The 13,523-nt window shown below is 40.7% G+C and overlaps 1 protein-coding gene across 2 annotated transcripts in view; it reads left to right on the top strand.

The window, feature by feature from the left end:
• Positions 1-19: 19 nt before the first annotated feature.
• Positions 20-13,523, top strand: part of FAM135A (family with sequence similarity 135 member A) — a 277,151-nt gene continuing 263,647 nt past the window's right edge. For both annotated transcript variants that reach the window (XM_033936915.1, XM_033936914.1), the window contains exon 1: positions 20-133. The gene's annotated coding sequence lies outside the window, so the exon portion shown is untranslated. The remainder of the gene's footprint in view (positions 134-13,523) is intronic.

Below are 13,523 nucleotides of genomic sequence, written 5' to 3'. Positions count from 1 at the left end.
GTCTCCCCCCCCCCCTCTGACGCAGCTTCCTGTTTCCGGCGGGGCGGGACGCGGCTGAAGGAAAGATCCTGGGTCGCCGCAGGCAACCTGTTTGAATTGTTGCCGCTGTTAGGACCGCAAAGACAAATTAAAGGTAGGGCGAGGGCGGGGATTGAGAATGAGGGAGGGATGTGGGGCCGTGGTTGGGGAGAAGAAGGGGTAGAACTAGAAGGAGAGATGTTGGACCGGGGGCTATTCAACCGGCTGCTTGAATGCTCGTGAGGAGAGTTGCTTGCCTGTGTAGGCAGCTAAACGCGAGTGACTTGAGATTTCGCGTGATGCTTTTGCGAGAGCAGCATCAGGAAAACCAGAGCAAGGACTCGGCAAAGCTTCCTTAGTTTCAAGACCAGCAGCAGATAACTAGCACCGATTAAAAAAAAGAAATGTACTGTTAAAAGCTTCTGGACTGAACGTTTCTGAGCCACATTGGCTTAGTCTATAGAATCTTGTTTTCTGCAAGACGAATATAGCTAGAAGAACTTGTGTGTTTGTATATATTGTAATACTTACCACATCCTGTATCAGTGGTCTCAAACTCAAACCCTTTGCAAGGTCACATTTTGGATTTGTAGGTACTTGGAGGGCGTCAGAAAAAATAGTTAATGTCTTATTAAAGAAATGACCATTTTGCATGAGGTAAAACTCTTTATAGTTTATAAATCTTTCCTTTTAGCTAAGTCTTAATAATAATATTGTCATTTATAGCTAAAGAGACATGATCAAGAAACTGTTTTATTTTACTTTTGTGATTATGATAAACATACCTAGGGCCTCAAAATAGTACCTGGCGGGCTGCGTGTGGCCCCCAGGCTGTGGGTTTGAGACCACTGTCCTAGATGATGGTATATGAGGTTTAGCCGAAAGGTGTCAGTTTTATACTTTTTTGACAACGTTTAAGGTATTGCTTCTTATCCAAGTTAGATTTGTCTTCTGTTTAGTTTTTACTGTTTGGGGTAGATAAGTATGCTACTTGCCAGACAAATCACACAGCCTGACCACCTCTCTTCTAGAGGTCTGCACAGGAATGGGAATTGTGGGAATCCCGTGGGGACCCTGCAGGAATTCCTCCCCCCCAAGTCTATGGGACTCACACAGGGATCCCCTCCCCGGTCTATGGGGCTCCCACGAGGATCCCCCAAGGCTCACGGGACTCCCACAGGGATGGAACTGGGGTTCCCGAGGCCTGGAAAGGGAATTAGTAGAAGATAGACAAAAGCAAAAACTGGGACCAAGATGATGGAAAAACAAAATGTCCCACCAGCAAGGGAGATGTTCCTTTTGAAAGGGGGGGGGGGGGGCTAATCCGCCTAGAAGTCGCAAGATTGTGGCGGTATAGAAGAATAAAGTTATTATTAATCTCAAAGTGGGAGGCCCAGCTCCCTCTCATGGTTATGCCACCAATTGTGTTTAGTACAAAATGAAGTATTTGCTGAGTTTGTTTTGGGGGTTCCAGTTCAGTTTTAGCACATTTTTCTTATGCAACCATTATCCTGAAAAGTGCAATTCTGATTTAAATTATTTTGATGCTGTATTGTTTGATTCTTTACTAATTACTGTATTAAAAATCATTTGTGGATCTTGGAAGACCTCTCACAAGTTACCTATGTCATATGGTGGAACCAGATTTGTTTGCTCTACAGATATGAGCTTTATATTGCCAAAAAATCCAACTATTTTATTTCTTTTAACAAGAAATGGTCGACCCTACAGTCACAAGACCTAATGTGTACTCTAATTCTTTCCGGTGATGTATGCATCTCTTATTTCTGTTCACTGTTATTTGTTTATATTGTATTTTATTATTGGTTTAAATAAACTAAGACTTAAAAAAAAATCAAAACTGTCAGAACTAATTGCTGCTTTTTATGGGGACAGGTAACTTTTATGGAGGGACGGATGATATTCCTTGCAGGGATGGGCAGGGATGGAGGAGATTTCTTGTGGGGATGGAGGAGATTTGGGCGGGGACAGGTGGGATTTCTGTCCCCGCGCAACTTTCTACTCTCTTCCCCATTTGTCCCTAATGCCTTTTATGAAACTGCTTCATCTCCCCCTCCCCTTTTTACCAATCTGAAATATGCTTAAATCTGGGTCAGGTGAAAAGTCCATTAAGCCCAGCATTCTGACTGCCACTGTGGTTAATTTGGGTTACAATTATCTGCCAGGATCCAAGATGCTAGATCTATTCTTTGTTGCTCATAGCCATAGATCAGTGTCTCTCAAACTGTGTGCTGCGGCACAGTGTGCCCCTAGAGATTCCAGAATTTTATTTTATTTTTAAAAATTCCCTTCATAAGTATACACTAGACTAGATGACATGTATGTCGCGTACACAAGAATTGTCAATGTTAAGAGCTTCTGCATGCGTAAGGATACAATGCCCAGACAAGCACCATTCTTTGATTTGATTGGCCCTTGAAATACTAACTGCAAGTAATTTAATTTTTATTGTTTGTGCAGTAGCTATCCTAACTTGAGCAACAAAGCAATCAAGGCTTTGTTACAGTTTGGATCTTCTTATCTTTGCGAACTTGGATTTTTAGCTCTAACATATATTTAATTGAAAAAAAGAGAAGAACTGCAGATGGTGGATAATGAAATGTGTGTTTGCTTGTTGACTATCAAGCTATGTTTTGAGTTAATTTGCACTCAAAAACAAGCTTATCCATCGCATTGATTAGCAATTCTATTCTACCTACAGTACTTTAATTTCACCGTTGTTACTATTACCCATACATACCTTAAAGAGCTTTAAATAAATAACTTTCAAATTTAATATTTTATTGGTTTTGCAATTTTATTTCAGTTATAATATGCCGCAAAAAAACATTTGCTCCATTTAGTGTGCCTGAGCTAAAAATGTTTGAGAGACACTGTCATAGATAACTGGATTTTTCCTCTAGGAACTAGTTTAAACGCTTTTTACCCCAGTATGCCAATTTAATTGATCACATTTTCCACAAACTACATTGAGTGAAAAAGGCAACACTTTTTCAGTAATTTCTTTTAATTGTGCTTTATACTAATTTTATAATGTCCTCTAGTATTAGTTCAATTTGAAAGGGTAAACAATTGCTCCCTATTTCTGCATCATTTGTCTTAACGTAAGAGTTTATCCTGACACTGGTAAAGGAACCAATTAAGCTACTTTAAATGCTTTTAACCTAGAGTAGTGCTCAGACTCCAAAGATGGATTGTAAGAACTCAATATGGGGACAAACCCCTGTAGAGATTCTTATGGTATCTATCATTGCACCATTTTGTGGTTAAAGGTAGTTTAAAGTACTGTTAAAGCCATGTTCATGATTGAATTAGTCCATAAAGAAGCGTAATGTCCAATTGTAAATAAACTTCAAATTGATAATCTCAAAAATAGACTTAGCTTGAAAAATATCAACAGCAAGTGTTCAGCTGGGTCCTGACGCGTTTCGCCGCTATGGCTTCCTCAGAGAACCCGCTAAATAGTTGGAAATGTTCAATGCTGTGAATATCCTAAACATACAAAACACAGTGCATGAGGTTATAAAGCTGAAAATCCAAGTAAATAATCAATACCTATAAAACACTCACAGCACTACCACAATCCAGTGCCATTGAAACAATACAGAAATATCTCAGTACTCTTCAGTTGTCTACGGACAGAGTTGATTTCCTAGTAGCCATTGCGAGCATAGCGCTGCAGAAGAATTATTTTTTGTTTGATACTGATTTCTTTTTGCAAATTCAGGGCACGGCCATGGGGGCTACCATGGCCCCGTCCTTAGCATGTCTATACGTATCTGATTTTGAAGAAACCTTTGTCTATACGTCCTCTTATGTATCGGACATCTATGTATGGAAACGTTATATTGATGATGTTTTTTTGATATGGACAAACACTTTAGATGTTTTTCATCAGTTTTTACAGTGGCTTAATACCTGTAACCCACATTTGCAATTCTCTTCATGTATTTCGTATACCAACATAGCTTTTTTGGACATCGATATCACCTTTCACAATGGCATGTTTGAAACCACCATACACCGCAAAGAAACTGATAGAAATACCTTACTTCACTACGAGAGTTGCCATCCTCGTCACCTGAGGGATAATTTACCTGTGGGTCAGTTTTTAAGACTCAGGCGTCTGTGCAGTAGTAAGGAAGAATATAAAATCCGGTCTGGAGATATGTGGCAGAGATTCAAGGATCGTGGATATCCTTACAGCACCATCAAGAAAGCTTACAAGAGGGCCTTGTATGCCCATCGTTCTTACCTGTTACAGCAATCTCCTAATCAACCTGAGGATCGGATGGTATGCACACTCCCTTATTCATATAAAGCGTTTGCCATTAAAAAGATCATTAACACTCATTGGCACATTCTCCAGGTACATCAAAGTCTTTTACAACCCCCTCTTTTTGCCTATTTCAGAGGCAGAAATCTTCGTGAGTGTATTTCTACCTCCCACTTTGTGAGTAAATCGGAGAGTACATTGACGCAAGTTACAGGTCATTTTAAATGCGGGCATTGCACCGTCTGTGATCATGCACTGGAAACTGCTTACATTCAACATCCCAGTTTATCTAAGAAGCATTATTTACGTCAGTACACAGATTGTGACACGCAGGGGGTTGTCTATATGATCCTCTGCCCATGCAGATTACTTTACATAGGACACACTACCAGAAATATCAAGACACATATCATTGAACATTTGAGCAAAATCAGAAGGGGAGATATGAATGCCCCTCTTGTTCAGCACTGGCACGCTATACCACATCAGCTACAGGACTTACAATTTGTTGTTTTGGAAGTGGCTCATAACATCAGAGGGGGAAATGATAAAGCTTGGTTGTGGAAGCATGAGCAAAAGTGGATTTATCACTGGCAGACGGTTTCTCCTGCTGGCCTCAACAAAGAAGTGGAGTGGTGGGCGTTTCTCCACTAGGTGATTGACACATCTTCCACAGTATAAATATGGGGTGCTCAGCTGAGCACTTACGTCACAGGAAACAGAAAAATTATTTTTTGAATCAGGTACTCAGCCGGTAGTGCTGTGAGTGTTTTATAGGTATTGATTATTTACTTGGATTTTCAGCTTTATAACCTCATGCACTGTGTTTTGTATGTTTAGGATATTCACAGCATTGAACATTTCCAACTATTTAGCGGGTTCTCTGAGGAAGCCATAGCGGCGAAACGCGTCAGGACCCAGCTGAACACTTGCTGTTGATATTTTTCAAGCTAAGTCTATTTTTGAGATTATCAATTTGAAGTTTATTTACAATTGGACATTACGCTTCTTTATGGACTAATTCAATCATGAACATGGCTTTAACAGTACTTTAAACTACCTTTAACCACAAAATGGTGCAATGATAGATACCATAAGAATCTCTACAGGGGTTTGTCCCCATATTGAGTTCTTACAATCCATCTTTGGAGTCTTATGTACTCTAGGTTAAAAGCATTTAAAGTAGCTTAATTGGTTCCTTTACCAGTGTCAGGATATTATTGACCTTTAGGAACTTCCTTCTTATATCTCCCCAGTCGTTTATATTGTTAACGTAAGAGTTGCCATACAGGGATAGACTGAAGGTCCATCAAGCCCTGTAGAGAGAAACTTTCTCTAATATGTTTGGTGTACAGTGCTGTGTATGTTTCTAGGTTTATACAATCACATACTACTACTACTAAGAACATGATAGTAGCCATACTGGGTCAGACCAATGGTCCATTTAGCCTAGTTTCCTGTTTATAACAGTGGCCAACCTTGATCACAAGTATTTGGTGGAAACCCAAATAGTAGCAACTTTCCATGCTACTGATCCAGGTCAAACAGTGGTTTTCCCCCATATCTGTCTCAATAGCAAGCAATGGACTTTTCCTTGTCCAAATCTTTCTTAAGCCTAGCTATGCTAACTGCTGTAAGCACATCCTCTGCAACGTTCTAGAACTGAATTATTATTTGAATGAAAAAAATATTTCCTCTTATTTGTTTTAAAAGTATTTCTGTGTAGTTTGATTGAGTGTCCTCTGGTTATAGTACTTTTTGAAAGGGTGAAAAATTGATTTTGGTAAAATTTGCATCTCTGTGAAAAATACTAAAATCTGCAATGGTGTGGATAACATGAGGAAGGACCTAGTGAAGCTTGAGGAATGGTCTGAAATTGGGCAGCTAAGATTTAGTGCTATAAAAAAGGGGAAAAAAATCTAAGATGACCCACATGGAGATATTTTGTCCTGAAAACAAGGCAAATTAAAGCACAAGTTTACAAAGGCATTTTTACCATGACTTATTTTTGCAGAAACTCTTGCTGGACAGCTCTTAGAAACATAGAAACATGATGGCAGATAAAGGCCAAATGGCCCATCTAGTATGCCCATCCGTAGTAACCATTATCTATTTCTCTCTCTGAGAGATCCCACTTGCCTATCCCAGGCCCTTTTGAATTCAGACAGTCTCTGTCTCCACTACCTCTATTGGGAGACTGTTCCATGCATCTGCCATCCTTTCTGTAAATAAAGTATTTCCTTAAAATACTCCAGAGCCTATCACCTCTTAACTTCATCCTATGCCGTCTCATTGCAGAGTTTCTTTCAAATGAAAGAGACTCAATTCATGCGCATTTACATTATATAGGTATTTAAACATCTTTATCATGTCTGTCCCCATATGCCTTATGATGAAGACCACATACCATTTTAATAGCCTTTCTCTGGACCGACTCCATCCTTTTTGAAGGTGCGGCCTCCAGAATTGTACACAATATTCTAAATGAGGTCTCGCCAAAATCTTATACAGGGTCATCAATACCTCCTTTTTACTACTGGCCATGCCTCTCCCTATGCAACCTAGCATCCTTCTAGCTTTCGCCGTCACCTTTTCACCTTAAGATCATCACATACAATCACACCCAAGTCCCGCTCTTCTGTCGTGCACATAAGTTCCTCACCCCTTCCCTTGGGTTTTTGCAGCCCAAATGCATGACCTTGCATTTCTTAGCATTAAATTTATATATGTACAGATGTCAGCATTGTTAATATATTTGTAAAGTTATGAGACATTTGATAAAATATTTTCAAAGTTATTGATGACCAACGTATGAGCCTCGTTTTGTGTGATTAATTTTTTGACCCATTTTGCTGGTTTTAAAACCAAACATGGTAGAGTGTTTTAGCGTGGGCCGGTGAGGTAAATGCTCTGACACTCATTCAATTAGCGTTGAAGCATTTACCTCGCTGGCCCTTGCTAACCCACGGCTTGAAAAAAGGGGGCCAAAGTAATCTAATTTGGGTAATTCTATCAGTATATCTGAATTTGGCATAAAAAACTGTATAGATAGCTAAATTTGAGCTTTCTACCAGTTTTGGTTTTTGTGCTATAGATACTGACAGTAGCCACTTTTGGTCTACTCGTGACCGGAATCAGAGTACCCCTCACATCAGGAACAAATGCATATCTGAGTCTAATATTTTGCACAGCCTAGTTTAAGACCATAGGCTACTCATACATAAATTTTCATGGAATTTTGAAATGGTCGACTGGGGACCACTTGATATGAAATGACCCCTATCAGCCTAATATTGGCCACGTCCAATCTTCAGCTACTACTGATTATTTTAACTGGTTACATACCACTAACAGCAGATCAGCAATTTCTTTTTGTACATATTTTAATTGAATTTTCAAATGCAGCATTAAGATATCAAAAGGCAGATATATAAGATAAAGTAAGAACTATATACACAATAGAATCTCAGTTATCCAGTACCCATGAGGATTGTTGGATGCCGAATAACTGAAGTTTTTGGATATTTGAGAGTTGCTGTTAAAATAGGTATCACTCTATCATCCCCTCAACCCCACTTTTAGGTCCATCATCTGTTCTTCTCTTCTTTCTGGGTCACTTTCTCACCCCCCCTTCTCCCCCACTTTCTCTTCCCCTTTCTTCCTCCACTCTCCCCTACCCGAAGCAGCAGAGCCGGTTCTGGCAACTCCCACTCCCTCACTCCCCCAGAGCTGTAGTGGTAGCCAGCGAGTAGAGTGAGCACCGATAAACAGGCAGCTTCTGGCTAGCCCCAGCAGGGTCTTTCCTCTGCTGTGTCACTTTTGTTGCGGCAGAAGAAAAACCATGTCAGGGCTTGCCAGAAGCTGCCTATTTACCAGGGCTTCCTCTGCTCGCCGGCTGCCGCTACAACTTCCGGTGAGTGAGGAAGAGAGGGAGTTGCCAGGATTGGTTCTTCTGATTCAGGAATGGAGGTTGGGAGAGGGATGTCAGGTCCAGCTCTGCTGCTTTGGGAATGGCAGGAGGGAGGGGTTGTCAGGACTGGCTGCTTTGCGGAGGGAGGGAGGGAGATTTGTGGCTGTCGCAATGCTTCAGGAGGGAGGGAGATTTGTGGCTGCTTCTGATGTCTCTGGGGCTGACGGGAGGAGAGGAGGGGGGTTGTCGGGTCAGGAATACCACTTTGGACATTGTCTGAGGAGCGCGGGAGCCATTTTTTTCTTTTTTGCTGACAATTTTTTTGGCTGATTGGTGAGTGCCATTTGTTTAAATACCGTTTAACTGAGATTCTACTCTCATTTCACTCATATAGGGCTCCTTTTACTAAGGTGCACTAGCGTTTTTAGCGCACGCTGCATTGCCATGCACACTAACCCTGCACTATGTGCCAGGAACTAATACCAGCTCAATGCTGGCGTTAGCGTCTAGCGCTCGCGCTAAAACCACTAGCGAAGCTTAGTAAAATGAGCTCATAGGGGTATAAGATCTTTTGGTAAATTGGGGAACTCTTATATTTTCAAACTAATGGAGATCAGTATTCTATTGATGATAAGAGGATTAGATTATTTTCAATCATTTCGTTAAAATCTTAAAAAACTGCTGTTTTCAAAACAGTTAACAAATTAGTTCTGTTAAGTAGTCTTTCTCTTTTATGCCAATGATTTTCTGACTCTGTTTATTATAATTTAACTAATGACTGTTAACCGAGTCGAGCTCCAACTTTTGGAGATGAGCCGGCCTACAAATTTAAGTTTCAGTTTATTAGTTGATTCTATTCTATTAATCTGAGCTGTTATTGATATTATATGAATATAAGTGTTGCAATGGTTAGAAAAGTATGCTGTAAGAGATTTCCATTTGTGTGCTGTAAATAAATTTCTATTAAAATTTATAATGAAATGTGTTCATATTTCTGAAATAAAAAGTTCCACCATGCATGCATTGAGAGTTGAGAATTATTTTTCTAATCCATAATAATAAAAGGCTAAGCGCGCATGCGCTGTCGAAAATCCGTGAGTCCTGGTGGCGTGAGCTGTGCTTCTGTGCCAGTGCTCACGGCGCCTGCGCTAGCGCGTGTGCCAGTGACTCCTCCCTCCCACTGCCGGTCCTCTTCAAAGCGGCCTGCTGAGGTTCGCCAGCCACTGTAGCGAACCTTGCAGGGCGCTCTAGCAAATCCAGGGAGGCGAAGGCGGGACGGAGGCTGCAATCGGCAGCGGCTGCTGCTACTCCTCCAGCCGCCTAGCTCCTCTCCGCCGGCCCTGGCTGGCAGCCCCGTCTGCCCAGTCCTCTCTGCTCCGGTGGCCCGCGCAGGAGAAGGAACGGATGAAGCAGGGAGACTGCAAAGGGAAACAAGGTTGCCGGGATGGGAAGGGGAAAGGGAGGGGGAGGAAGCCGAGGAATCTCTAGCACCCGTTAATGTAACGGGCTTAAAGACTAGTAATTAATAATAAGTTTCAAAGCTATGGTTATTAACAAATCAAATAATTCTCTGTCTGGTGAGTATAATACAGACTGCAATGATAGATTTCCCAAATTACAAGTTTTATATAGTTTAAGATTCAGAAAAATTAAATATCTTTTGAATTACTTTCCTATTTCTGACCAAAAGAGTTGTAAATAGTCACATTCTTATATTAAGGCCCTCTTTTACTAAGCTGCAGTAGAGATTTCTACCGTGGATTGGGGCACTAAATGCTCCAACGCTCATAGGAATTGTATAAGTGTTGAAGCATTTAGTGCTCTGGGATGCGGTTTAGTAAAAAAAAAAAAAAAAAGGGGGTGTAAATATGTAAGCAGATCAGCAAATTTGTGTTTGAGTTCTTTCAGAACTCTGGGATGTATACCATACATATATTGTCCATGCGATTTGTCACTCTCTAACTTGTTGATTTGCCTGAGTACATCTTCCAGGTTTACCAAGATTTATTTCAGTTCCTCTGCATCGTCACCCTTGTAAACTATTTTGGGTACAGGTAGATATCGCTTAGATTGTCTTCCATAAGGACCGAAGCAAAGAATTCATTCAATCTTTATTACTACCCTATATACTCTAATATAAACCGATCCGAATATAAACTGGGGGGGAAGGGGGGGAAAGTCGACTCGAATATAAACCAAGGGTTTATATAAGTACGGTAAAGATCTCTCTCTCCTTTCTCCCTCCGCCCCCTGCGTTTATTATGCAGTGTCTGAAATTAATAAAGTGCAGGTAGAAAAACAGTTAACCAATGCAATAGCAATCTTAAATATATTTTTTAATAACAGCAGAAAATCAGCATCTCTAGGTTGAACTACAGCATCAAATAGGGATATACTCACTTTGTCCAAATTTACTATTGATAATCTGATATACAGTACATATTATTATCCCTGCTAAACTTATTTGATTATTTCTAGGAGTATATCCACCACTGTTGTGAAAGTCTACTGGGAAACTTGTCGCCGTACTCTGAAAAAGCAATATTTGTTTAAGAAATATCAGATTCTTGCTTTGTGGGATGAAATTCAAGAGCTGAAACATGAGATTGCGGAAAAATTGGCTTAAGTAAGCTGACATTGTTCTCTACTGGGTCAATGCGGATCCTTGAGCATCTGCACATGCTCAAGGCCTGCCGTCTCCCACTCTCTCCGGAAATCTCAGAAAGAGCAGGAGACAGCAGGACTTGAGCATGCGCAGATACTCAAAGCCCTGCACCAGCCCAGGATGTAGCATTGACGTCAGCCTTCCTTGGCACAAGAGTTGTAAGGAAAATGCGGCGGTGAGGGTGGAGGTCAGCAATGTTGGTCATGGGGGGGGGGTGCGCAGAGAGCAGCATCGGTCATCGGGGGAGGGGGAGAATGAACAAAAGTGTCAGTCATTGGGAGGGGGTGCAGGAGAGCAACATCAGTCATAGGGAAGTGCAGGGAGCAGCGTTGGTCTTTAGGAGGGGATGCAGAGAGTAGCACTAGTCATCAGGAGGAATGAAGGAAAGTATCGGGAAGGGGTGCAGAGAGAAGCGTCAGTCATCAGGGGGGGGGATACAGGAAAGCATTATCTGACATTGAAAAGTAAAGACTAAAGTGCCAATTATATGGTGTACTCGAATATAAACCAAGACTCCATTTTTTGGCCCCAAAATCTCTGTTTATATTCAAGTATATATGGTAGTCAAAAATTTTTTTAGCTCTATCTTCTCTCGGCTATCTCTTCTGGAAACTGAAGAGCCCTGACTTGTTTAGTATTTTATTTTTATAATGGATTCATTCTCTTTTATTTATAATTTTGGTTTCTCGTGCTGTACTTTTCTATTTTGGCACATCATTTGGTGCTGGAATAATCAGAACCTAATTGTAACTCACCTTGGATTTGGAAGTGGCAAGTAATTTATTGGTAAATCAAAACTTGAATACGATCAAAGGATCTATATACAGTACAGTATTCATGGTGTGATTGTACCATGGGTCAGTAGAAAGACCTTATCTCCATTTTATTTTCCATTCCTTTCTGAATAATGCTTTACATTTGCTTTTTTTTCATTGCTATCATAACATACAGCAGAAAATTTTGGTGAATTGGAGTATTTTTCATTTTTGTTTTTCATGTTGTTTGTATTTTTCTTTAGTTCAATTTTTTTTCTAAATTTTGACATCGGATGCACATGTTAGGAGTATTGACAACCTTGCTTTGAATCTGCCTTGCTGTGCCATATGCCTGGAACAACTTGCCAGAATCAATATGCCAAGCTCCATCTCTGGAGGTATTCAAATTAAGACTCAAAGCCCACTTTACTGAAGCTGAGTTTTAGGTCTTAACACTTCCAACTTGTGATACTGTACGCTATATCTGTTTCTCATTCCCTCTGTAGCCCCTACCCTCTCTACCTCTTCATCCCTTTATATTTCCCATATGAGCAACATATATTGATTCACCCTTTGTGCAGGGACCGTCTCTTGTGTGTTTAATGTACAGCGCTGCATCTGGTAACGCTATAGAAATAATAAATAATAGTAGTAGTAATCAAGGCTGAAAAAATTCCAGGAGCATCTACCACCATATTCATATTACAATCTCTAGTTCTTGATTTTCCTTTTTTTATAGAAATTACACCATCCTACATTTTAGTGATGCTAGTTAATCATTTGAATGCATCTGTCATATTTCCAATTCCTCTTTTTTGGCTCTGATTACATTTTTTTGAGTGTCTTAAATATCTGTCTGATTTGCATTGCAGGCCCTGTTTCAGACAGTTACAGAATGACAGGGTTCTTACCTAGTCTGCTCATAGACCACTGAATATTGCTGCCATTTCCTTCACCTGTTTATTATTAGCGTTAGAGAAGTGCTTCTCTGTATCCTTACAAAGGTTTGGTTTCTTAAACTGATAACGGTACTCGGAGTGGGTCTCATTAGTTATCCTAGGACAAGCAGGCAGCATATTCTCACATCTGGGTGACATCATCTATGGAGCCCAGTATGGACAGTGCAAAGTGAACTGTCGCTTTAAGCTTCTTGAAGCTTCACGACTACCCGCACGCACCTTGCATGCACCAGTGCCTTTCCACCCCACGTCTGCTTGTGGTACCTCAGTTCTTTGTTCTCCGTAGAGCGAATAAGTAGCATTTTGGACTGCTGTCCAATGAGTTGCCTTCCCATACGCATTTAATTATATCTTTTTCTTCAGTTTTTTGTTTTAAGTGTATTCCTGCGGGGTTTTTACCCATTTCTGCTTCTTTCTTTCATTTTTTTTCTCCAGATTTTGGATATTTTTTTGTACCTGTTGGGCCTTTAGTGTCGAGTCATAATTCAGTCCTTTGACTTGGCTGACACAGTATTTTCTCTCTTGTCGAAACTGTTAATGGGTTTTAAAAAGTGTTCTTGCTGTCAGTGGCCCATTTCAATCACTGACCCACACCATTGTTGTGTACAGTGCTTGGGGCTGGAGCATAGCATGGACTAGTGAACTCGTTGCCTCACGTTAAAAACACGAACCCTCAAAGCTCGAAGACTTGTGTTTGGGTCTACTATGTTTTTAGAGGATGCATTGACATCGGTAGTACCATTATCGATGCCCCTCTCAACGTCATTCTCAGTGCCACCATCAGGTAAACCTGCTAAGAAGCCGTCATCCACCATCACAGGCATCTTTGACATTGAGTCCATTGATGCATGCCGAGAGTCGACAGTGTCGCAGGTCTCTTTCAGTGCAAGCTCTGTCACGGGTGAGGCGAGCATCGTTT

The sequence above is a fragment of the Geotrypetes seraphini genome, chromosome 3, assembly GCF_902459505.1.
Source record: "Geotrypetes seraphini chromosome 3, aGeoSer1.1, whole genome shotgun sequence".
In the NCBI taxonomy this organism is placed as follows: Eukaryota; Metazoa; Chordata; class Amphibia; order Gymnophiona; family Dermophiidae; genus Geotrypetes; species Geotrypetes seraphini.
Note: the sequence above shows the minus strand (reverse complement) of the source record. Positions and strands in the feature narration are given on the sequence as shown.